The 25,751-nt window shown below is 45.9% G+C and overlaps 1 protein-coding gene across 1 annotated transcript in view; it reads right to left on the bottom strand.

Annotated features, from left to right (window-relative positions):
* The window catches only part of ZNF831 (zinc finger protein 831), a 127,623-nt gene extending 103,450 nt beyond the window's left edge, over nt 1-24,173 (bottom strand). Inside the window, exon 1 of the mRNA XM_077252822.1 lies at nt 24,046-24,173. The gene's annotated coding sequence lies outside the window, so the exon portion shown is untranslated. The remainder of the gene's footprint in view (nt 1-24,045) is intronic.
* Between the last annotated feature and the right edge of the window lie 1,578 nt (nt 24,174-25,751).

Raw genomic sequence — 25,751 nt, 5'->3', positions numbered from 1 at the left:
GGAACGCCGAGGAAGTATTAAGCTCCAGGCCTTACTTCAAACCTACGGCAGGACAGTCAGTTATAGGCGGGCTGTCTCACTCAAATCACCTAAGAACCTAAGAAGACATAGGGGGCAACATTTGGAGAGGGGCGACTCTAGGGTCCCGGAAGACCTCCGAGCCTACCCGTCATACGGGTGCGTCCTAGCCATATCATCTGGGGGACGAAGCAGAACATCATAATCGAGTTGTGAGGGAACTTCAGAAACAGACACAACAGTTGTGGGGACTATCCCGTAAGCACAGCAGGGGAGGACCACAACACACAAGCGCTAGAAGGTAGGCACAGATTTCCACCTGCAAAGGGAACCCTGGAGGTGCCATCGGACCGGCCGGACTTGCGCAGCCCGGTTAACCGTATTCCGGACTGAGGATCCTGAAGCATTCAGTAAAGAGGTAAAGAGACTGCAACCTGGTGTCCTCGTTATTTACTGCGACCTGCACCGCACCACCACAACATCATCACCATCCACACCTTTCATTGGACGCCCCTCAGCAGGGTCACGGACCGGGTCTAGCCACCGTGACAACCCCAGAACAGAGACTCAGAGGCCCGGTACCGGGTACCCCTCGGCCCTGCGGCAGTGGGGGCGCTCCAACCTATACTTATCTTCTCTAATTCTGACGCTCTGGAACTCCCACCCGGGACACTATTTGTCTAGCGTACCCAGTCCTGTCTATGCCCTTTACCTTCTGGAGCTATAAACTCTGGGCCTTAGTGCAAGGCGTCCTCTCCCAGGACCCGTCTCCGATAATTCACTCTGTCTCTCAGTCACTTCTGCTCCAGATTACACTGTCCCTTTCCTCTAAACTCTTCTCACTTTAGGGAAACCCAATGATGTGGCACTGCTCACATTGGACCTTAGGACCCTTCTCTAAGCAGGCCAGGCCCTCTTTGCCTCACTACCAGGAAACTGTCACATTCCCTTCAACCTATCCCCTCCCACTCTGGGCTAGTTCCAAACATTACCTTGTGCTATCCCTTCTGTCAGGTAATTCACATTATCAACACTACTAATATCTTTAACACACATCACCATTCACATTATACATTACAATTCACATTACAATAATACATGTTTCTTCAAGTGGGAACGTGGGCAATATGTCCATCTCCTTACAACAGGACAAACGCCACCACTGGAACATAACAAGGTGGTATTTACTTTTAAAAAGACTTTTCTTCAGTTGTTTTTGTAAACTGCACCTCCGCCTGAGTATGACCTCCAAGCTTTGCACCCTGTAAAAAGCCATAGTCAATAAAAGTCAAACCTAATCCTCAGCACATAAAGAAAGTGTTATTTCTTTGTTTCATAATCATATGGTCATTAACCACTTTTGGGTGAAGCCTCTGCCACATGCAGCCAGCGACTCTGTGCGGTCACATCCTCAAACTTTCCATTCCTATAGCTACAGTTGAGCTAAAAGATTTTCATGACTCTGGTCTCACACCCACGTCGGCATTCTGTGGCTGCCAGACCAACGCAGTGCGAATTTTCTTGTTCTGCACTTGAATAGTGGCATTTTGGGTTTTTTCTTGTGATCACTTGGCTCCAGCAATATCAACATGTCCTCATGCGACATTACGACATCCGTCATACATTGTTAAAATCAGTAGCGCACAACTGTGGGGGACACCACTCGCTCATCATACAAATTCTCCACCCCCCTTGTTTACAGTGTGTAGAACATTTAGTATTCTGGAAGTGTTCTTCTTTTTTACATAGAGTAAGAGGCATATCAATGACTTCCATCCAGATAATGCCTGAACCAGTCGGCTATTGAAGGATCATTTTAGTAAAAGAACAGTAATAGAATTCCAGCACTTAGATGTGATTAAGTTGGCATGTAGGGAAAATTGGTATATCTAAAATTGATTCACAAGATTATGTTCTTTGCTTTTCTCCTGCTTGTATATACCGTAGTTTTCACTGTGTGTTCCTGCAATACCAGGTAATTTAATGAAGAGGGGGATCCATATGTATTATGCTTTCACTTTCAGCAAGCACAGCATGTCCAAAACTGGTGCCTAAATGGAACATAAATTATATTTAGAAAAAATATATATTTTTACAGTACTTAACACTGTTTTCCCCAGCCATCTGCTCTGAAGAGTAAAGCATGGCTCCAATTAAGGGCTCGCTAAGACAAGCGTGTTAGGGTACTGTCACACAGTCACACTTTGATCGCTACGACGGTACGATTCGTGACGTTCCAGCGATATCCATACGATATCGCAGTGTCTGACACGCAGCAGCGATCAGGGATCCTGCTGAGAATCGTACGTCGTAGCAGATCGTATGGAACTTTCTTTCGTCGCTTGATCTCCCGCTGACATCGCTGGATCGTTGTGTGTGACAGCGATCCAGCGATGTGTTCGCTTGTAACCAGGGTAAACATCGGGTAACTAAGCGCAGGGCCGCGCTTAGTAACCCGATGTTTACCGTGGTTACCAGCGTAAACGTAAAAAAACCAAACAGTACATACTCACATTCCGGTGTCTGTCCTCCGGCGTCTCAGCTTCTCTGCACTGTGAGCGCCGGCCAGCCAGAAAGCGAGCACAGCGGTGACGTCTGACGTCACCGCTCTGCTTTCCGGCCGCTGTGCTTACACAGTGCAGAGAAGCAGAGACGCCGGGGGACAGACACCGGAATGTAAGTATGTACTGTTTGGTTTTTTTACGTTTACGCTGGTAACCAGGGTAAACATCGGGTTACTAAGCGCGGCCCTGCGCTTAGTAACCCGATGTTTACCCTGGTTACCCGGGGACTTCGGCATCGCTCCAGCGCCGTGATTGCAACGTGTGACCGCAGTCTACGATGCTGGAGCGATAATCATACGATCGCTGCGACGTCACGGATCGTGCCGTCGTAGCGATCAAAATGGCACTGTGTGACGGTACCCTTACACGTACATGTGCTGTCCGTGTTGAAATTGGATTAGCGCACTGACTAATGTTGTTCAATTGGGCTGCTCAGATGAGTGTTCTTTCATATGGACCGAAAGTCCATGTGAAAAAATGTCAGGGTGCACTATTCTCTTCAGTTTTTCAGATGAGACTCATCTTTTCAAGTCTTTGGGTTCTGCTCCAAAAAGCCCTTGAAAGAATTATCCTTATTCTATCTGTTTTATGCAGATATGTTGTAATTATTAACATAGGAAACTGAATTTGGTCTCATACATTTTTCAATTGTTAATGTACAAAAACAAATTCCACGTGCATGGATGTAAAAAATTAGACATATGTATGACACACCAAACAAAGCAAGATTTCCAGCTCCAGGATGTAAATATAAACATTATGTATCTTTATTCCATAATTTAAAATAGCAAAGGCTGAAAAAAAAAACGGAGAAAAGATCACACGGCAGTCATGACTGAATGCGTTTCGAACACTAGGTTCTTAGTCCTCATACGATATGTATGACACCCAGGTGGAACAGGTTTCAAAATCCTTTTGTTTTTCCTTATAAAAAATGGACTATTTATAAAAAGAATGACAAAGAAAATACAGCTGCACTCTGAAATGCTTTAATATGTAAACATTGAATGCATGAAATTGGAATTGCATTACTTCAATAGAAAATATGTTAAAAAATGAAGGTACTTAGCGCACAAATTGGCCAATTCATGAGATTCCACCTGTTCAGCAACTCTGGTTGCATGACTGTAAGTTTCAGACAAGTCAAATGACCAAAAACATTTGTTCTTGCTATTGCACGATGCAACGCAACCCACTCAAAATCATTAACTCAATGTGAAAATGTGACATTGTGATCTTCATGTGGGGCAGACAGTGTAGATTATCTACACCCCACAATGCCACAATTAGGCAAGAGAAATATGACATGCTGTTTGATGGTGTCCTCAGACTGAAGGGCTCTAGCTTTATACCCCTTTGACATAAACACAGCACTTGGGATTTTGTTTCCTTTTCCATGGTCATGGTCCATGTTCAGTTTAATTCTTCAATGTCAAAAGCACCTGTATAGTATGTGGGTCTTATGAGCAGGAGCATATATAGATAGACAGGGGCCTATAGCAATGGGGCCAATTACATGTGCTGACTCACCCTCACCCTTTACTTTAGGGATCATGAAAGTGAAAGCCCAATACTTACTTACCCACTTGAATATTCAATCTTTGGGGTTCGTGCCTCCCTTGATTTTTTTTTTCTTGACTGTATAGCCCCTGTAGGTGGACATCCCTGGTTAATGAGCCATTGCTACCCTCCCCTACCAGTATGTCAGCATCTTGTCCCTCTTTAGGTAGAACATAGCAAGAACAAAGGAATATTGAGGTGATCTACAGTCATACTTGGATTCTTAGGGAATGTTTGGTTGTACTGGTCATAATGGTTACCTCTATTAATATCCACGACATTAAAATAATTGAATGAGAGATGATAGAAGAGGGGTTGATGATAGTCAGACTCACAGAGACTCTGAGTTATGAGATTAGACCCTTGAACCAAAAGCCACAGTTTAACGAAGCCTGAATCAGCATACCATATTGTAAAGAAATTATTTATACCGGAGAAACATGAGTCAAAATTGGCCACAAAATAGTAAAAAATTACATTTATTGAAAATTATTAATTTTCACCTAAAACATACACATAATGTATAGCAAATGATAATTCACAAAAAGTTTATATAGTGACTGTATCCATGGATGCAACCAATGAACCAGGTGCACAGCATACCATATTGTAAAGAAAGCGGGAAGTGGATGGCATCCAACTAGGGAAAAGGATGGTTTACATAAAGTAAACTTTCAATTACAATTACTTCTCATTACTAATGGAAGGGTATACCTAACAACAAAGCTAACGACCCATATTATATCATTAGCTACAGAATTTACTCCATCCATACCACAAATGTTTTTTTCATACCCATAATTCATTGTCCCTCAGATTCTCTTATAGAACAAATAGTGGATTTGAGTTTACGTCACCATATGTGTAACACATTGGCAGAGGACACAGAGGAGTTCAGGATGAAGCCATTGGGAACACAGACACAGCTAAGGGTATTAAAGGGAACCTGTCATCTGATTCATACTACCTAAACCCCAATTAGCATGAATCAGAATCTAGCTGCACAATTGCAGTTAGGCAAGTTTTTCTTGGAAACGCTCTGGCATTTCAGGGAAGATATAGTTTGAAGGGCCAACATAGGGGTCATAGAGACCATGGCGAGAGTAAAGACTAGTCCAACGTCGTCCTTGTTTGGCTTCTGCCCGCACCCCTCCTATTGATTGACAAGTTTATTCCATATCCGTACGCAGGGAACTATTCAGCAAAAACTTGGCACTCAGATGGATGCAAATTATTTACACTTTAATGGCAGTGAAGTAGTACAAAAGAACAGACGTTTCGGTCAATAAAGACCTTTATCAGTGCACTACGAATCGATAGGAAAAGAAAAATATATATAAATTCAAGGTCACATGCCATGTCAATAAATTCAAATAAATAAATAAAATAATTGTGAGAAAACCTCCATGAATGACTGTATCTTTTGTTAACAAAACTGTGCTGTCACGGATACAAGGAGGGCGAGAGCTAATAACCCGGGCCCCTGCAATTTCCCTCAGACTAGGGAAACCCTGTCTGACCCTCTACCTGAAGTTTACACTGAAGGTGTGCATGTTCAGGCCTCCACCCTCACCCTGACTCCTGATTCAGCCCTAGACTGAATACCACCGCCCACCACCCATTGAATGCAATAGACCAATACCCACAGTTATAACAAACAAGGATAAAGGAAAATATACACCACGCCGCAGTCAATCAGGAATACACTATAACGGTGCAGGGCAAAATAAATACAAATATAGGAAGGAGTAAATAAGACAAGGAAAATACACCACCAGCAACGATTCTCCAACAACCAGCTCTCCACTCCGGACTGAGATAACTACGGATAAGACAGAAGCTATAATCAGCGACGCCCAAAGATCAGAAGAACCATTTAAAGGCAATGGGCATGGCCCAGCTTCCAATCCGAGGATCAGATAAATTAACCCCGGAGCAGCCAGACGAAAACTAGCCGACGCCAATGAGCAAACAGTGGTCAAACGCGGAATTACCGCTGTCTGTCAGACGACCTGGTCTGAACAGTGTCTGACATGACAGTACCCTGCCTTCTACGAGGGACCCCAGGGCCCTCACGGCTTATAGGACCCGGCTTGTCCGGATGGCGACGATGAAAACACCTGACCAGCCGATCCGCATGAATGTCCGAGGCTGGTACCCAGGACCTCTCCTCAGGCCCATAACCACGCCAGTGCACCAAATACTGTAAAGTGCGGCTCACCACACGAGAGTCAACCACCCTGGAGACTTCAAATTCTAGGTTACCATCCACCAAGACTGGAGGTGGCATAGGCGCCGCGTCCACAGAACCCACCACCTTCTTAAGAAGAGACCTGTGGAACACGTTGTGTATTTTATACACCGTAGGGAGCTCCAGTCGGTACGCTACTGGGTTAATGATGGCAGTGACCCTAAATGGACCAATAAACTGTGGACCCAATTTAAGGGATGGTATCTTGAGTCTTATGTTTTTTGTGGATAACCACACCCAGTCATCTACACTCAGGTCCGGACCTGGCACACGCCTACTGTCAGCCACACGTTTGTACCTAGCACCCACACTCAACAGGCGCTGTTTCACTCTCCTCCAGACTGATGACAACTGTGTTCTTAACTGGTCTTCCTCCAGAACGCCGGAAGAGCCTCTCTGACTCAACGTACAAAACTGAGGATGTAGCCCGTAAACACAAAAAAACAGAGACTCCCCAGACGACTCCTGGCGGTGATTATTGATGGCAAACTCAGCCAAAGGAAGAAAGGTAGACCACTCCTCCTGGTTATCAGAGACAAAGCAGCGCAAGTACTGCTCCAAGTTTTGGTCCATACGCTCGGTCTGACCATTTGACTGGGGATGAAACGCAGACGAATGAGACAACTTGATCCCCAGCCGTGAGCAAAATGCTTTCCAAAATTTTGTTACAAACTGAGTACCCCTATCTGACACGATGTCAGACGGAACTCCATGAAGCTTGACCACCTCCTGCACAAACACCTGAGCAAGAGTCTTAGCGTTAGGTAAAGAAGGCAAAGACACAAAGTGCGACATTTTTGAAAACCGATCCACAATCGCCAAAATGACCGTGTTCCCAGCTGAGGGGGGCAAATCCGTGATGAAATCCATGGAGATTTCCGTCCATGGCTTACTAGTTACCTCCAGAGGAAGTAGTGTGCCAACAGGACGGGAGCGGGGCGTCTTCGCCCTAGCGCACGTGGTGCAAGCTGACACATATGAGACCACGTCCTGTCGGATTTTGGGCCACCAAAACTGACGTGACACCAACTCCAAAGTACCTCTAACCCCTGGGTGGCCAGCCAGGACAGTATCATGATGCTCCACCAACACCTTTAGGCGGAGATGAAGTGGTACAAAAGATTTGTTGATGGGAAGCTCAGATGGTACCTCCTCCTGAGCCTCGGCAATCTCAGCCTCAACCTCGGTAGTGAGGGCTGAAACCACAACACCCTTTTGGAGAATGGGTACTGGGTCTTCCCGAGGTTCTCCCCCCGGAAAACACCTGTACAGAGCATCCGCCTTAGTGTTTTTAGACCCTGGTCTGTAAGTGACAACAAAGTTGAACCGCGTGAAAAACAATGCCCAGCGAGCCTGCCTGGGAGACAGACGCTTGGCAGACTCCAAATACAGCAGATTCTTATGGTCGGTAATAACAGTGACCTGATGTACCGACCCCTCCAAGAAGTGTCGCCATTCCTCAAAGGCCAACTTAAAAGCCAACAACTCCCTGTTGCCGATATCGTAGTTACGTTCAGCGGACGACAGTTTTTTGGAGAAATAGGCGCACGGACGCAAACCACTCAAGGATGAGCCTTGAGATAGTACCGCCCCCACACCAACCTCAGACGCATCGACTTCCACGACAAAGGGTTTAGATACGTCTGGCTGCACAAAAATGGGGGCTGAAACAAAACTGTTCTTGAGAAATTCAAATGCGCGAACAGCAGCCTCAGGCCAAACGGAGAAATTGGTACCCTTTTTAGTCATGTCAGTTAGCGGTTTAGCAATGATGGAAAAATCTTTGATAAACTTCCTATAGTAGTTAGACAACCCAAGGAACCGCTGAAGTGCTTTCAGGTTATCAGGCCGTTCCCAATGCAACACCGCTTGCACCTTAATGGCGTCCATTTTAAAACCAGAAGCAGACACAATATAACCCAAGAACGGCAACTCTTGAGCAAAAAATACACATTTCTCAAGTTTAGCATACAGCTTATGCTCTCTGAGAAGCTGTAACACCTGCCTGACATGATCTAAATGAGCATCACGGTCGCAAGAATATATGAGGATGTCATCTAGGTACACGATAACGAATTTCCCCAAAACATGCGAGAACACATCATTGATGAAATGTTGGAACACTGCAGGTGCGTTAGTTAACCCAAAAGGCATCACCAAATTTTCAAAATGACCCTCAGGGGTATTAAAAGCCGTCTTCCACTCATCACCTTGACGGACTCTTATGAGGTTGTACGCCCCCCTGAGGTCAAGCTTGGTAAACCACTTAGCACCTGTCACCTGGTTGAACAAGTCAGGTATCAGTGGCATAGGGTATGGATCACGAACCGTAATCTGGTTCAACTCCCTGAAATCCAAACACGGGCGTAATCCGCCATCTTTCTTCTTCACGAAGAAGAACCCTGCTGCCACCGGCGAGGATGACTGCCTGATGTGCCCTTTGCTCAAACTTTCAGAAATGTAATCCTTGAGCGCTTGTCTCTCCGGACCGGAGATGTTGAACATCCTTGCTTTAGGCAACTTGGCCCCTGGTTTAAACCTGATAGAACAGTCATAGGAGCAGTGTGGCGGCAACTCTGAACAACCCTTCTCAGAGAACACATCCGCATAAACCTGAAGTGACTCAGGAACGCTTGAAGTCACAGCGGACACACATGTGGCCAGGCAATTCTCCTGACAGAAATCACTCCCCTGGATTATGTCCTGAGTTTTCCAGTCAATCACCGGGTTGTGTGTAGACAACCATGGAAAACCCAGAACCAATTGTGCCGGAAGACTCTTGAGCACCTTACATGTGACCTGCTCGAAATGAAGAACCCCTATGTGGAGGTTAACCTCAGCCACGAACTCAGTAATCTCCCCCTGTGGAAGAGGAGCAGAATTGATGGTGACCACACGGATAGGATGAGGCAGTTTTTCAATCTTAAAACCAGCAGTGCGCGCAAACTCCTCATCAATGAGATTTGTGGCGGAACCACTATCCACAAAAATAGTGATTGGTATCTCTCTGCCAGCGACAACAACTTTGGCAGGGAGCATGCACTGAGAAATCATCATGGAGGATATACATAAGCTCAGACTGGACTCCTCCACACCCTCTGAGCTCAGAAGTTTTCCGCCGTTGCGTTTTTCTTTAACAGCAGAGGACAGATATTAATAAAATGACCAGTTTTACCGCAGAAAAAACAGGCTCCCTGCTTCCTAAGTACAGGGGTACGATTCTTAACATGTGACACCCCTGCGATTTGCATAGATTCCGTGGGCTCACCTGCAGCAACCTCACGTGAACCTAAACCTTCACCCACAGGCGGCGTCTCATGATTCCCCTGACGCAAACGGCGATCAATGCGGACAACAAGACTCATAGCGGAATCTAGTGAAGCAGGAGTCTCCTACATCAGGAGGGCTTTTTTAACCCTATTAGAAACTCCATGAATAAAGTGACTCCGCAATGCTGGCTCATTCCACTCAGTGTCAACCGCCCAGCGGCGAAATTCAGAACAGTAATCCTCTGCAACACGCTCCCCCTGGCAAATAGTGCGTAACTTAGATTCTGCTAGAGCCATTCTGTCTGGATCGTCGTAAATGTGTCCTAGAGCAGAAAAGAAACCCTCCACTGAGTTAAATGCAGCAGAATCAGACGGCAACGAAAATGCCCATGCTTGGGGATCCCCGCTTAATAATGACAACACCAGGCCCACACGTTGAGCCTCATTACCAGAGGAGATCGGGCGCATACGGAAATACAGTTTGCAAGCTTCACGAAAAGAAACAAACTTACTGCGTTCCCCAGCAAATTTTTCAGGCAAAGGAAACTTGGGCTCATTAACTCCTCCTGTCGCTCCAGCCTGTATATTAGATACTGCTAGTCCCTGTTGCTGCACTGCTCCCCTCAACTTAGTGACCTGTAGGGACAGCGCCTCCAACTGGCGGGTTATGGAAGTCATGGGATCCATGACAAAACACAGAAAAGGGAAAAAAAAAAGGAACCCCCCTTTTTTTTTTGTCAGGCCGATTATAATGTCACGGGGATACAAGGAGGGCGAGAGCTAATAACCCGGGCCCCTGCAATTTCCCTCAGACTAGGGAAACCCTGTCTGACCCTCTACCTGAAGTTTACACTGAAGGTGTGCATGTTCAGGCCTCCACCCTCACCCTGACTCCTGATTCAGCCTTAGACTGAATACCACCACCCACCACCTAGTGAATGCAATAGACCAATACCCACAGTTATAACAAACAAGGATAAAGGAAAATATACACCACGCCGCAGTCAATCAGGAATACACTATAAAGGTGCAGGGCAAAATAAATACAAATATAGGAAGGAGTAAATGTAGCGCCCCCACTGCCGCAGGGCCGAGGGGTACCCGGTACCGGGCCTCTGAGTCTCTGCTCTGGGGTTGTCACGGTGGCTAGACCCGGTCCGTGACCCTGCTGAGGGGCGTACAGTGATAGATGTAGATGGTGGTAGTGGTGGTGTTGGTGCGGTGCAGTAAATAACGAGGACACCAGGTTGCAGTCTCTTTACCTCTTTACTGAAGATCTCTGGGTCCTCAGTCCGGAATCCAGATAACCAGGCTGCGCAAGTCCGGCCGGTCCAATGGCACCTCCAGAGTTCTCTTCACAGGTGGAAATCTGTGCCTTCCTTCTAGCGCTAGGTGTTGCGGTCCTTCCCTGCTGTGCTTACGGAAAGTCCCCACAACTGTTGTGTCTGTTTCTTAAGTTCCCTCACAACTCGATTAGATGATGTTCTGCTAATCTTCTGTCCCTCCCTGATGTTACGGTTAGGACGGCACCCGTATGACGGGTAGGCTCGGAGCTCTTCCGGGACCCTAGAGTCGCCCCTCTCCACAAGTTGCCCCCCAAGACTGCATAGGTGATTTGGGTGAGACAGCCCGCCTTAGACTGACTGTCCTGCCGTTGGTTTAGAGTATTGCCTGAAGCTGAATATTGTAATACTCCCTCGGCGTTCCGGCCGCCGGTTGTGCGCCTCAGTAGGATGTTGCCTCGGTCTCACAGCACGACTCCTACTGGTATTCTCCTTCTTGCTTTGATCTCGTTTCTCACTCAGCACAATATATCTCGCTTCTAATCCTTTCTTAGGGCACCGCCGCTATGCTGAGCAGGCACGGTCCCGTGACGTTCTTCCTTGTAGCCAGGCCTCTGTCAGGGTCCCAAACCTGACAGGGACCCTACCAAATCTTCCCCCACAACACCCTCTGCCACCAGGTGTTGTCTGGTCCAACCCAGTCAGCTTTCTGAACTAACTTCCTGCCTGACCCCCAGTTTACCCACAATGGTGGGGAGTGGCCTAGTGAATAGAACCCTTAGCTCCCCCTGGAGGCCCGGCTGTGACATGTATTGGTGTCTGTGATACCTGGTCAGATGAACTCCTTCAGTGCCATCAGACGTACCATAGCTCCCCTTAGTGGCGGAGCCACAGTACTGCAACGACCAAGACTCTACGGCGCTGCACTCCCCCCCGGTTAAATCCAGTACTCCTGGACTGGGAAGAAAACAACAATACAGGTTAGCAAAAAGACATACAATTTTGTTGAGTGCAATAACAATAAGTATACTTGAACAGAGCTTCCCTTTATGGGAGGTGAGGACACTTGAACGTTACAAAACATGGTTAAATACTTTGAAATAACTTTTCTATAAATAACTCTCTTTACCCAACCGGGTATTCTACTAAGTGCAAATATTTTTAGACATTAATCCAACGTTGCCTTTAAGGATGTACACTCTGAATCCACTAAAGACCTTCTTATAACACATTATAAGGCAATTAACTTCATACTCCTTCTTTAAATCTGCAGGACCGCCTGTCCTAAAGGCTCCAGACCTACTGCCTCTCCTTTCTTTACAGGACCGCCCCTTTCAGCCCGGGCCTACTGCCTTTTCAACTACTATACACAGTATAGAACATAACATTTACCTTCAGTTTGAAATCGCTGAGCCATCTCTATCTGGCTCCTAAGAGGACTCACCACTAACCCCTACGGGTTCACTTCCTGTCCTCGTTCTTCCATCAACATTATCAAACACTTTTCACATTTAACTAGTTAGGTACATTTAACGTGTTCATATCAACATTATTACTTTCTCTTTCCAAGACATTATTGCCACCCAACTGTCTTAAGGCAATACGGTTCATCAGCACAATACGTGAACATCCCCTTTAAGAGGGGACCAAGTCTTTATGAGGTAGCACATCTTCTCAAGCTACCAGTCCATACTCAGCAAAAGCTCCGGTGCGGTATCTTCGCAAAGAGTCTCTCTTTAAGTAAAACCAGTAGGGAGCACCTTTAATAAGGTGCGAACTATTTACAAGCAGTTTGTATCATGCACTGTTCATGATTGCGGCAGTTCTTTGGAAGTTGTGCAAAAATTAGAAAACAAACCAAAAAGCAAAAACAATAGGGATCCCGGGTCAACAAAGGGATCCCTTTAAGAGTTAACCCTAAACGGGTTTAGCAGCAACATAGCAGGAAACAAACAGTCAGAAGAACTATTTACAAATAATGCAGTGTCTTACTCATTTTGTGGCTGTGCAGGGGGTGGTCTCCTTCCAGGCCTCACCCGGCCAACGGGTCGCCTCGGTGTATCAAGGGCCGGTCCTGGCTCCAACAGCGACAGGACACCTCTGCGGGATGCCCTCCTTGCTTGTGGGCAAGCGCGACCCAGAGGCACGCGGTGGACCCGGACCTCCTGAGGTTCCGCGGGGACGGGCTCCGGCACCTTCCCTGCAGAAGGCTCGTCCTCCGGCGTCCCGGCAGCAGCCTGGAGGGCGATGCACCGCTGGACGCCTCGAGCAATCCAGCCAGTTTCGCCAGCCTCCCTCCTCCACCAGGTGTAGGTCACTGCATCGCCAGGCTCCAGGTCGGAATCGTACCTTCCCCCGCAGGGCTCCACTTCTTCCCGATCCACACGGACCTGCAGTGGCTCCCCGATCTCCTGGATAACTCCCCTTCCTTTCCGGGAGTTGAAGGATACCACTACACCCCAGTGTGACGGTGGAACCTTCTCAACGCTCCTCAGATCAACCTGGGCTGCCGGTTAGGGTCTGTTCCGCCACGCTGTCATCAGGCGCTGCAGGTGCTCCGCCTCCGGCAGGATCCTCAGGCCCTGTGCCTGCAGCTCACACTCCGCCGCGGTCGGGATAAAAGAAGCGGGGGACACCGGAGACAGGCGGACCTCCGTAGGTTGGCCCAGCCGAGCGATCAAACGGGCATCGGCTTCCAGGCGGTAGGCTACCTGCCGGGCCTCGGCTGCTGCCGCACACTCCTCGGACATCGGCCATGGGGGTCGGCCTATCGGTAGCTCCGCAAGGGTCAATTCCCGCAACGATGGCGTGTCCGGGGCTGTATCGGGTTGTGCAGCCTCTCGCTGAGTCGGGTCGTTCCCACGCGGTGCTCCCGGCGTCGCCATTTTCGCTTCTTCTCTGGTGTCCTCTTCCCGCGGTCTCTTTCGTGGGCGGCCCCGTCTCCATGGTCTCCATCCTCCAAAGAGAATGAGGAGGCGGACCTCGGCTGCTGACGGACACGTCCTCAGGACACAGAAATATTTAGACTGGGTGGCCATTGTCGTTCGCGCTCTCCAGCTTGTCTACGCCCACTCCACGCCCCTCTTCTTCTCCTGCGCTCTCCTCAGCGCTGTAATGGCGGCGGATTTTGGCGGCAAGTGGCACCGCACAGTCTTTGTAATAAAGTACAGTCCAAGCACAATAAATCACAGTTCCAAGGCACACATGACCTGATTTTTCAGGCTTAAGTACATCCTGTTCGTGACGCCAAGTTGTAGCGCCCCCACTGCCGCAGGGCCGAGGGGTACCCGGTACCGGGCCTCTGAGTCTCTGCTCTGGGGTTGTCACGGTGGCTAGACCCGGTCCGTGACCCTGCTGAGGGGCGTACAGTGATAGATGTAGATAGTGGTAGTGGTGGTGGTGGTGCGGTGCAGTAAATAACGAGGACACCAGGTTGCAGTCTCTTTACCTCTTTACTGAAGATCTCTGGGTCCTCAGTCCGGAATCCGGATAACCAGGCTGCGCAAGTCCGGCCGGTCCAATGGCACCTCCAGAGTTCTCTTCACAGGTGGAAATCTGTGCCTTCCTTCTAGCGCTAGGTGTTGCGGTCCTTCCCTGCTGTGCTTACGGAAAGTCCCCACAACTGTTGTGTCTGTTTCTTAAGTTCCCTCACAACTCGATTAGATGATGTTCTGCTAATCTTCCGTCCCTCCCTGATGTTACGGTTAGGACGGCACCCGTATGACGGGTAGGCTCGGAGCTCTTCCGGGACCCTAGAGTTGCCCCTCTCCACAAGTTGCCCCCCAAGACTGCATAGGTGATTTGGGTGAGACAGCCCGCCTTAGACTGACTGTCCTGCCGTTGGTTTAGAGTATTGCCTGAAGCTGAATATTGTAATACTCCCTCGGCGTTCCGGCCGCCGGTTGTGCGCCTCAGTAGGATGTTGCCTCGGTCTCACAGCACGACTCCTACTGGTATTCTCCTTCTTGCTTTGATCTCGTTTCTCACTCAGCACAATATATCTCGCTTCTAATCCTTTCTTAGGGCACCGCCGCTATGCTGAGCAGGCACGGTCCCGTGACGTTCTTCCTTGTAGCCAGGCCTCTGTCAGGGTCCCAAACCTGACAGGGACCCTACCGAATCTTCCCCCACAACACCCTCTGCCACCAGGTGTTGTCTGGTCCAACCCAGTCAGCTTTCTGAACTAACTTCCTGCCTGACCCCCAGTTTACCCACAATGGTGGGGAGTGGCCTAGTGAATAGAACCCTTAGCTCCCCCTGGAGGCCCGGCTGTGACATGTATTGGTGTCTGTGATACCTGGTCAGATGAACTCCTTCAGTGCCATCAGACGTACCATAGCTCCCCTTAGTGGCGGAGCCACAGTACTGCAACGACCAGGACTCTGGGGCGCTGCATAAATAAGACAAGGAAAATACACCACCAGCAACGATTCTCCAACAACCAGCTCTCCGCTCCGGACCGAGATAACTACGGATAAGACAGAAGCTATAATCGGCGATGCCCAAAGATCAGGAGAATCATTTAAAGGAAATGGGCATGGCCCAGCTTCCAATCCGAGGATCAGATAAATTAACCCCGGAGCAGCCAGACGAAAACTAGCCGACGCCAATGAGCAAACAGTGGTCAAACGCGGAATTACCGCTGTCTGTCAGACGACCTGGTCTGAACAGTGTCCGACATGACATGTGCAGGACCAGCGATGGATACCGTTCTCACGTCATCACCCCTTACCTCTACCTATTGAGATCTTCGGTATGTTCTATTTTGCTCGTCTTTTACTCCTAATGTTATTTATTATACATTGGGGGAAATAAGTATTTGATCCCTTGCTGATTTTGTAAGTTTGCCCACTGATAAAGACAAGAACAGTCTATAATTTTAAGGGTAGGTTAATTTTAACGTTGAGAGATAGAATACCAAAAATAAAATCCAGAAAATCACATTGTATAAATTATATAAATGTATTTGCATTTTGCAGTGAGAAATAAGTATTTGATCCCCTACCAACCATTAAGAGTTCTAGCTAGGGTTGAGCGACCTTTAGTTTTTTAGGGTCGAGTCGGGTTTTGTGAAACCCGACTGTCTTAAAAGTCGAGTCGAGTGTAATCGGCCGACCACCGTGAAAAGTCGGGTTTCGGCCGAAACACGAAACCCAATGAAGAAATTTTTTTAATATTATTTTCTCTCTCTCTCTCTCTCTGTCTCTCTCTCTCTCTCTCTCTCTCTCTCTCTCCTCCCAGAACGCTCATTTTACACTTTGCACATCGCTGTAATGCACGCGAAAAAAAATGCCTGTTGTTGTGTACGCCCCCTAACACCTACGTCAGCACTCTACCGCTCCTTCATTGGCTGCAAAAATGGCGCTAAACGCGTCATACGAAACGCGACTTTCGCGCCTAGATCGCGTACCGCATGGCCGACCCCACACAGGGATCGGGTCGGGTTTCATGAGACGCCGACTTTGCCAAAAGTCGGCGACTTATGAAAATGAACGACCCGTTTCGCTCAACCCTAGTTCTAGCTCCTACAGATAAGATCCTAATCAACTCGTTACCTGCATTAAAGACAACTGTCTTACATAGTCACATTTATAAAATACTCCTGTCCAGAGACTCACTTAATCAGTCAGGTTCTAACCTCTACAACATGGCAAGACCAAAGAGCTTCATAAGGATGTCAGAAATACAAAATGACTGTCAATCAATATTGATCTGGGGCACCATGCAAAATCTCACCTCATGGGGTATCCTTGATCATGAGGAAGATGAGAGATCAGCCTAAAACTACAATGGGGGGACTTTTTACTGATCTTGAGGCAGCAGGGACCACAGTCACCAATAAAACCATTGGTAGCACATTACGTCGTAAAGATTTAAAATCCTGCAGTCCCCGCAAGGTCCCCCTGCTCAAGAAGGCCAGTCTGAAGTTTGCCAATAAACACCTGGATGATTCTGTGAGTGATTGGGAGAAGGTGCTGTGGTTAGATGAGACAAAATTGAGGTCTTTGGTATTAACTCAACTCGCTGTGTTTGTAGGAAGAGAAATGCTGCTTATGATTCAAAGAACACCGCCACCACAGTCAAGCATGGAGGTGGAAACATAATGTTTAGGGGTGTTTCTCTGCTAAGGGCACAGGACTACTTCACCGCATCAATGGGAGAATGAATGGAACCATGTACTGTAAAATCCTGAGTGGCAACCTCCTTTCCTCTGCCAGGACATTACAAATGAGTCGTGGTTGGGTCTTCCAGCAAGGCAATGACCCAAATCATACAGCCAAGGCAACAATGGAGTGGCTCAAAAAGAAGCACATTAAGGTCATGGAGTGACCTAGCCAGTCTCCAGACCTTAATCCCATAGAAAAGTTATGGAGGGAGTTGAAGCTCTGAGTTGCCAAGCGACAGCCTCAAAATGATTATGATTTAGAGATGATCTGCAAAGAGGAGTGGACCAAAATTCCTACTGACATGTCCGCAAATCTCATCATCAACTACAAAAAAGGTCTGACTGCTGTGCTTGCCAACAATGGTTTTGCCACCAAGTTTTAAGTCTTGTTTGCCAGAGGGATCAAATACTTATTTCTCACTGCAAAATGAAAATACATTTATATAATTTATACAATGTGATTTTCTGGATTTTATTTTTGATATTCTATCTCACAATGTTAAAATTAACCTACCCTTAAAATTATAGACTGTTCATGCTTTGTTAGTGGGCAAAACTTACAAAATCAGCAAGGGATCAAATACTTATTTCTCCCACTGTACATTTATGAGCTTCCCTCACCTGTCATTTATCATGGCGTTCACAGATGGCACATGCTGCTGGATACTATGTCCCTCTCTTCTCCCGATTCTCATAAGCAGTGTGGTATGTTTTTTTTCTTTTTCCTTTTATATATTTACCTAGATACCAGATTTTGATGTTAACAAAAGATAGAGTCATTCATGGAGGTTTTCTCACAATTATTTTATTTATTTCTATATCTTTGAATTTATTGACATATGTGACTTTGGATTTATATATATTTTTCTTTTCCTATTGATTTGTAGTACACTGATGAAGGTCTTTATTGACCAAAACGTCTGTTGTCGTTCTGCTGTACTACTTCACTGCCATTAAAGTGTAAATAATTTGCATCCATCTGAGTGCCAAGTTTTTGCTGAATATTTCTATTGTTTAAGACCCTACTTGAGCACCTATAACAGGATTGCCGCAATGTTTCCATTTACTGAACATTGGGAATAACTTGTGAATCACCTGGAGCAGCAGAACAGGGAGAAGCCATCCAGAGGCGAAACCTGACTAGACAAGTCTCTCCCTATAGTTCCCAGACCTTCAAACTATATTTTCACTAAAATGATGGAGCATTTCAAGCAAAAACATACCTGGCTGATATCATACTTAGCTGAACCATTATTTGTCCGACAGCCATGTAAGGTGTATGGGGGAGTCTTTACTTTCATCATGTGCTGGGTATTTACTCATACAGGTTTAACTTATAATAAATTTGAGGGGTAGGGAGTTTAAAGATACCATAAAACTGGATAATGGGGGTTTCTAGGAAAATATGCATGAAGCCAATCAACCAAAATGTCTGTTTCTGTCAGTCCCATGGTTTTAAAACAAAGAGGCAGCGCTAATTTCTTAGTGTTTGTCCAGGATTATGTTCTAAGGGTATGTGCACACGTTCAGGTTGTTTCGCGTTTTTTCGTGATAAAACGCTATAAAAACTCATTAAAAATGCATACATTATGCATCCTGTCATTTAGAATGCATTCTGCATGTTTTGTGCACATGGTGCGTTTTTTTCCGCAAACAAAACGCATCGCGGTAAAAAAAGCAGCATGTACATTAATTTTGCGGATTTTCCGCGTTTTTGCCGCAATTCTATGCATTTGGAAAAAATGCACACAAAACGCACAAAACGCGTCAAAAACACATGAAAAAACGCAAAAAAAACGCATGCAGTTTTCTGGCAGAAATGTCCGGTTTTTGTCAGGAATATTTCTGCAAGAAATCCTGACGTGTGCACATACCTAATAGTCACAGGGATCCTGTCACGTGGTCCTTCTTAGATACCACACAATCAACAGAGCGAGGGAAGTGTGAACAATCCCAAGACCTTTATTACAGGCAAAACTAAAAGGTCCATAAACAATCCACCACACTGAGGATACAATAGTCCAGAACAAGAATGCAGTTCAGTAACAGGATAAAATGTCCAAGGAGATGAGAGTCCAATAATCCAGCAGACAGACGATAAAAAATCCATATGTTTCCCTTTCTCTCTGGCATGCTGTGTTCACACCATCCTCACCACACAGGAACTGACTTCTCAGCTCCTGTCCTCCCCAGCCCCCTCCTTATGTCCAGGGGTATTCAGACAGGTTGGGGTGGTTTTCAGGCCTCCCAGACCTGACAAAGGTGCCTCAGGGATTAAGGCACTACAGGGGGTTCATCAAGAAGCATAGATACAGTCAGGCTGCGGACAGTAAAGGTACCTTCACACTAAGCGACTTTACAACGATATCGCTAGCGATCCGTGATATTGCAGCGTCCTGGATAGCGATATCGTTGTGTTTGACACGCAGCAGCGATCAGGATCCCGCTGTGACATCGCTGGTCGTTGCTGAAAGTCCAGAACTTTATTTCGTCGCTGGATCTCCCGCTGACATCGCTGGATCGGTGTGTGTGACACCGATCCAGTGATGTCTTCACTGGTAACCAGGGTAAACATCGGGTTACTAAGCGCAGGGCCACGCTTAGTAACCCGATGTTTACCCTGGTTACCATTGTAAAAGTTAAAAAAAAAAACACATACTCACATTCCGGTGCCCGGCGTCCGCTTCCCTGCACTCCTCCTGCATCCTGTGTAAGTGCCGGCTGTAAAGCAGAGCGGTGACGTCACCGCTCTGCTCTGTGGGAGATGCCGGAGATGTTCGGCGCTGACACAGGATGCAGGAGGAGTGCAGGGAAGCGGACGCCGGGCACCGGAATGTGAGTATGTGTTGTTTTTTTTAACTTTTACAATGGTAACCAGGGTAAACATCGGGTTACTAAGCGTGGCCCTGCGCTTAGTAACCCGATGTTTACCCTGGTTACCAGGGGACTTCGGCATCGTTGGTCGCTGGAGAGCTGTCTGTGACAGCTCTCCAGCGACCACACAACGACTAAACAGCGACCCTGCAGCGATCGGCATCGTTGTCTGTATCGCTGCAGCGTTGCTTAGTGTGAAGGTACCTTAAGTGAGCTAATCCAATTATCAGCCTTTTGGAAGGTAACTGAGACTCTAGACAATATGGGGAATACACGGAATGATACAGGGCAACAAGAGAACACTATGAAAATCAGTAAAGTATAAATATACACAAAATAATACCCACATAACATATCACACCATCACAGATCCCATTTGTGAGGCCTCAATTATCATAATCAGAAACATCTATCCAGTGTATACGGTAGGTAATAAAGGTCCATAGTAGGAAAACCCTTTTCCAGAGGTGGTCTCATCAATGATATTGGAGGCATATTACTAGAATATTCCTCCATCGAGAGGGTCTAACACAGTGTTCCCCAACTCCAGTCCTCAAGAGCCACCAACAGGTCATGTTTTCAGAATTTCCTTAGTATTGCACAGGTGATGGAATTATTGCCTGTCCAGGTGATGCAATCATCACCTCTGCAATACTAAGGAAATCCTGAAAACATGACCTGTTGGTTGCTCTTGAGGACCAGAGTTGGGGAACACTGGTCTAACAGTATTTTCTCTCCATCACTATGGTTTAGCAATGTCATTAGAAAAGCATTGCGCCATTATTGTCCAATCCACTTGGATCGATCAATGACTAATATAATGAATGGCGGTCCATGTTGACATTTGACATCTTGAAAAATCTGAGTAAAGCCAACAAAATGGCATCAGGCTCCTTTAATGACCATTATAGTCAATCACTGCCTACAACTGACACCTGAGAAATGCTGAGCAGACCCAACAAAATGCACTAGTCTCCTTTAGTGACCATTACAGATGATTGCTGCCCATGTTAACACTTGGAAAAAGCTGAGCAGAGTCAACAAAGTGGCACCTGAAGACAAAATGGCACAACATTCTAGCAATCTGGTGGAGCCCAAACAGTGTGACTATACCAACAAAGTCTTTGATGAGACATGCCCCTTTAAGTCAATCAATGACTAGTCTTTTGATGGTCCCTTTAAACCTTCCCATATCTTTTCTTAAACCATGTTATTAAACACATTAGCGTGTAGTTCACAAGAATGAATCATGTAATTTCCCTCAGGAATGAGGGTCCTCTCCCTAGATCTCCTTTATCTTTGAAAAATAAAGATGTGCACCCTCGAAGCATAGTTTATGACTAATGTCATAATTCTACTCTAACATCATAACCACAAAAAGAGGACTTGAAAATCCTCCAAAAATCTATAAAAAAACACCAAGAAAAAGACAGAGAATCTTACCTGCCCAGGCCTCAAAACAAATGCACTAACAGGGCGCAGGAGACCCAATTAAAGATGACGGCTACACAGGTGCAGTAATACCGATGAGACAGCCAGCCTACAATCAGGGATTGGCCATTTGGTACACCAGTGCACAAAAAGATACAGTCCGTATGTGGCAATGTTCACACGCAGGAGATGCATTTTAGTTAGCACTGGGCAGCCCGCCTGATCTAAGAGTATGGGCGTCATCATTAATAGGCTGTGTGAGCCAGATGCTCTGCATCTCCTGTGTGTGAACATTGCCTGATACAGACTTTATCTTTTTGTGCACTGGTGTACCAAACGGCCAATCCCTGATTGTAGGCTGGCTGTCTCATCGGTATTACTGCACCTGTGTAGCCGCCATCTTTAATTGGGTCCACTGCGCCCTGTTAGTGTATTTGTTTTGAGGCCTGGGCAGGTAAGCTTCTCTGCCTTTTTCTTGGTGTTTTTTAAGGTCATAATTCCTCATCAGCTCCAGGTTTTATTGACGTGTCACATCAGACATATCTGTGAAATTTTATGTTTATTGATCACCAGTCTGTCCAACACATCTTATATGGTCACAAAGCGATCAAACACGATGTTAGTAAATGACTTACAAGTTAGTATCATAAGAAAGGAATTTGTCAAATCCCTGATGTAATAAATACGAAGCTTAAGAATAACAAAGCTGTGCAGTGAAGGCTTTTTATATATAGATTTGTGAAATATAATACACAGATGTAGCATTGCTAAGGTTGATTTAGCTGTTACTTTTGCGCACCATGATGAATCACCTAGTCAAGAATTGGCTTTAGTATTTTTATCTTCAGACCAGTGGAAAACATCCAAGAATCAGCTCAAACATTTGTGTTACAGTGATTAGACCTCATTATGTGCTGCGTAGATACATAAAAAAAGACCTATGGTGTGGTAAGGATCCATACTGTACCTCGGAGTGCTTCATATATAGGCCTACAGCATGCAGCAGGTGGTAATCTCTAGACAGTTATCGTCATCATCACAGAAATCCATGAATTAATGTATGCACACGAAGGTAATCTAAATACCCCCATATTGTGCCTCAGGCCTCTGTACAGTCCACAGGGCACTGTGTCACATATGGAGGTACAGCATGGCCCCATAGACCACTACGTATGCTTTATCACTTTTATGGGAATGTACAGCGCAATAATAAGCCCCTCTACACCATGCAAGTGGCTCAAACATGATCAGGTCACCTTTTTGCCTGCTGCCTAATATTTTCAATTGTTATTGCCTGATAAATGTTGATACAAAAAAAGTCATACTAGGTCATCAATATGTTATCATCAGACAACCCTGTTAAGATAAAGATGTCTTTGTGGGAAGAGAGTTTTGAAAAATTCTCCCCTTATAGTTACATCACTTATCAAGTCACACCCCACAGCTCTCCCACTAGTCCTTCATCTTTGTTCCGCTATGATTTGAACACAGGGGCTCAGTGCAATCATGGAGCATCCCGGCTTCCCACACAAGACACTGTCTGGAAGCGTCGCTATTCGTGGCAGATTGTCAGTTTACATATTTCGATTGTAAAACTTCATCAGAGACGACTGTACCTTGAAATGTCTGCACAATCCAACATGTCAGTGGCATACTGCGGTGTAGACAGGGTGGCAGGGCATATGCCCTGGGTGCCCTTTACCAGCAAGAGGTAAAGTGACAAAGTTATTATGCTCTTATTTTACTCCTGCTCCTCAGAGTATTCTGTTTTTGTTTTTTTTGTTTAAATCCGCCATATGGTTTAGCAGTGGAGGACAGATATAGTAAAGTGTTCCTGTGCAAGAACCATATATGGACCCTTTGCAGTCCTATAGCTGTGACTATGACAAAGGTGGAGGTGGAAGTGACCCCCTTACCTCTTGGGCCCCAGGTTGCACTAATGATATGTCTACCCCTAAGTTTCAGCAATACTCAAGAGGTATATCTTTAGGCAACTCTGTATTAATACCATAGGAACCATGCCCCTTTGTAAAAGACCATAAAAATTAGCAGGAATAAAAGAGCCCATATCTCTGGAACAGGATTTAACAAAAAAAGTCTATACTCAGCTGAGCAATGTGAATAAAATAAGAACAAAAACTGTCCACTTTGGACCGCAGTTGTTTTTAATAATAATTTTTAATTATAAAGGGGATACATCTGGGCAACAGTTACTGAAAATGCAAGCCAGGTGGGCACCAAACTGAACATATGCCCAGGGTGAGAGAAATATTCATTCTTGTTTTCTGGCAGTATAATCTTATAACAGACTCCAGATCAAACAACGCATGCCGGCTAACGCATCGTAAATTACTCAAAAAAAGATCTGGGCCCTTTACGACCACTTGGGCAGCACTTTCCTATCACACGCATGTTCTGTTCGAACATCACCGTGCTCTACGTGACTGACATCAATAATAGCTGAACACGGACTGCAGATCATTACTCATAGCAGAACAAGGGTGGTCGCATCACCACCATTCTAGGGAAATGTATGGAATCAGCCCAGGCACATGACCCAGGGTACGGCACGACAAGCAGATATCCGGCCACAGGACAGGGGACAGAATAAGACAAATGCAGGACTCACCAGCGATCTGACACCAGGCATGTGGTGCATGTGAAGCTCGTCTCTTCCCTGATTTCTCTCTAAAAAAGATACAGCTCTTGCATTATTATTTTTTTTATATATTTTTTTTTTTTTGCTTTCATGCAGTTATGCTTTCATCAGTTGTCACGGAAACACTGTTTTTTTTTCTGTTTCCACTCGAATGTCTACATTTCAGTAACCATGGCTACAAGACAACCAAAGAATGTAAAAGTGACAATTATAGGGTCCTGTAAGTTTACGGATTTACAGCACACGTGTAAGTGAACACCATCGATATGATATCAATATCTGTCATTGGGTTTTATAAGAAGCAATACATGGCGATCTTCTATATGGCTACAATAGATGACGTGAGCGCTAAGATATGGCATCACTTTCTGATGCAACACCCAAGACCCCCGCCAATCAGCTGGTCACCCGGATGTGTTGAGTTGCGGATCTGCACAGCACAGCTTTGTCAACAGAATACTGGCTGGGTCCAGGTAGTGCACATCTGCCCCCCTATTCAAATTAAGTGGGGGAAGATGTGCAGTATCAGCCACTACCACTATGCAGTTCACGGAACTGTGCTGTTCAACTCTGGAACTCTGCAGTCTGGTCGCCAATGGCACTGGGAACGGCTGATCGGTGGCGATGTCGGGAGTCACGTACCCAACGATCAATATAAAAACCCCAAAGAACCCCTCTAAAAGGACATAATACCCTCTTGACCACCGAGAATCTGAGACTCCATGGACAACATCCGCACAAAGAGTTGCAAAGTTCTCCATGGGTTTACTATGGTTTCCTCTAAAATGTAAAAAAAAAATTATATATTTTAATGTCTTTGTAGAAAATTGTTCCTAGTGTCATGGGAGTGACTGTAGTCATATTAGATGGTATAGGTCACAAAGTTTAAGGGTATGTGCACACGTTGCAGAAAGGTGTGCAGATTTTTCCACACTGATTTTGGTAAATCCGCAGGAAATCCGCCCTGCGGATTTCCTACGGATTTACCGCGGTTTTTGTGCGGATTCCACCTGCGGATTCCTATTATGGAGCAGGTGTAAACCGCTGCGGAATCCGCACAAAGAATTGACATGCTGTGGCATAAACAACGCAGCGTTTCCGTGCGTGTTTTCCGCAGCATGTGCACTGCAGATTTTGTTTTCCATAGGTTTACATGGTACTGTGAACTCAGGGAAAACTGCTGCAAATCCGTAGCGGCCAATCCACTGCGGATCCGCTGCAAAATCTGCAACGTGTGCACATAGCCTAAGGGACCACTGAGGTAATAAAAAAATTATTTGTGGGGAAAAAGAGGTTTGTGAGTTTCCACTACCATGTGTTTTTTTTCTGATATATGGCACTATTATCCATAGTTATGCTGTGGTTTCCATTTCCTATGGGGTCCTATATATTTTAGTTACACCCCAGTCTAGTATATGTATATGGGTTGAACCTATACATTTTTTTTAATCTTCATAAGAGACTAAAAGGGCCGATTTATCATTGACTTTGAACCTTTTTTCAGGCGTACGAATGGTTCTAAGAGGTCGCTCTTATGAGCGTATAACAAGACCGAGTGTTCTATTGGATAGCACTCGGCCCAATAGTATACTATGGGGCAGTGCAAATCTGCATTTTTTCTCATGCCAGTTTGGCATGGGAAAACAATAGCAGCATGTTGTGGTAATCGGATCGCA

The sequence above is a fragment of the Ranitomeya variabilis genome, chromosome 4, assembly GCF_051348905.1.
Source record: "Ranitomeya variabilis isolate aRanVar5 chromosome 4, aRanVar5.hap1, whole genome shotgun sequence".
In the NCBI taxonomy this organism is placed as follows: Eukaryota; Metazoa; Chordata; class Amphibia; order Anura; family Dendrobatidae; genus Ranitomeya; species Ranitomeya variabilis.
Note: the sequence above shows the minus strand (reverse complement) of the source record. Positions and strands in the feature narration are given on the sequence as shown.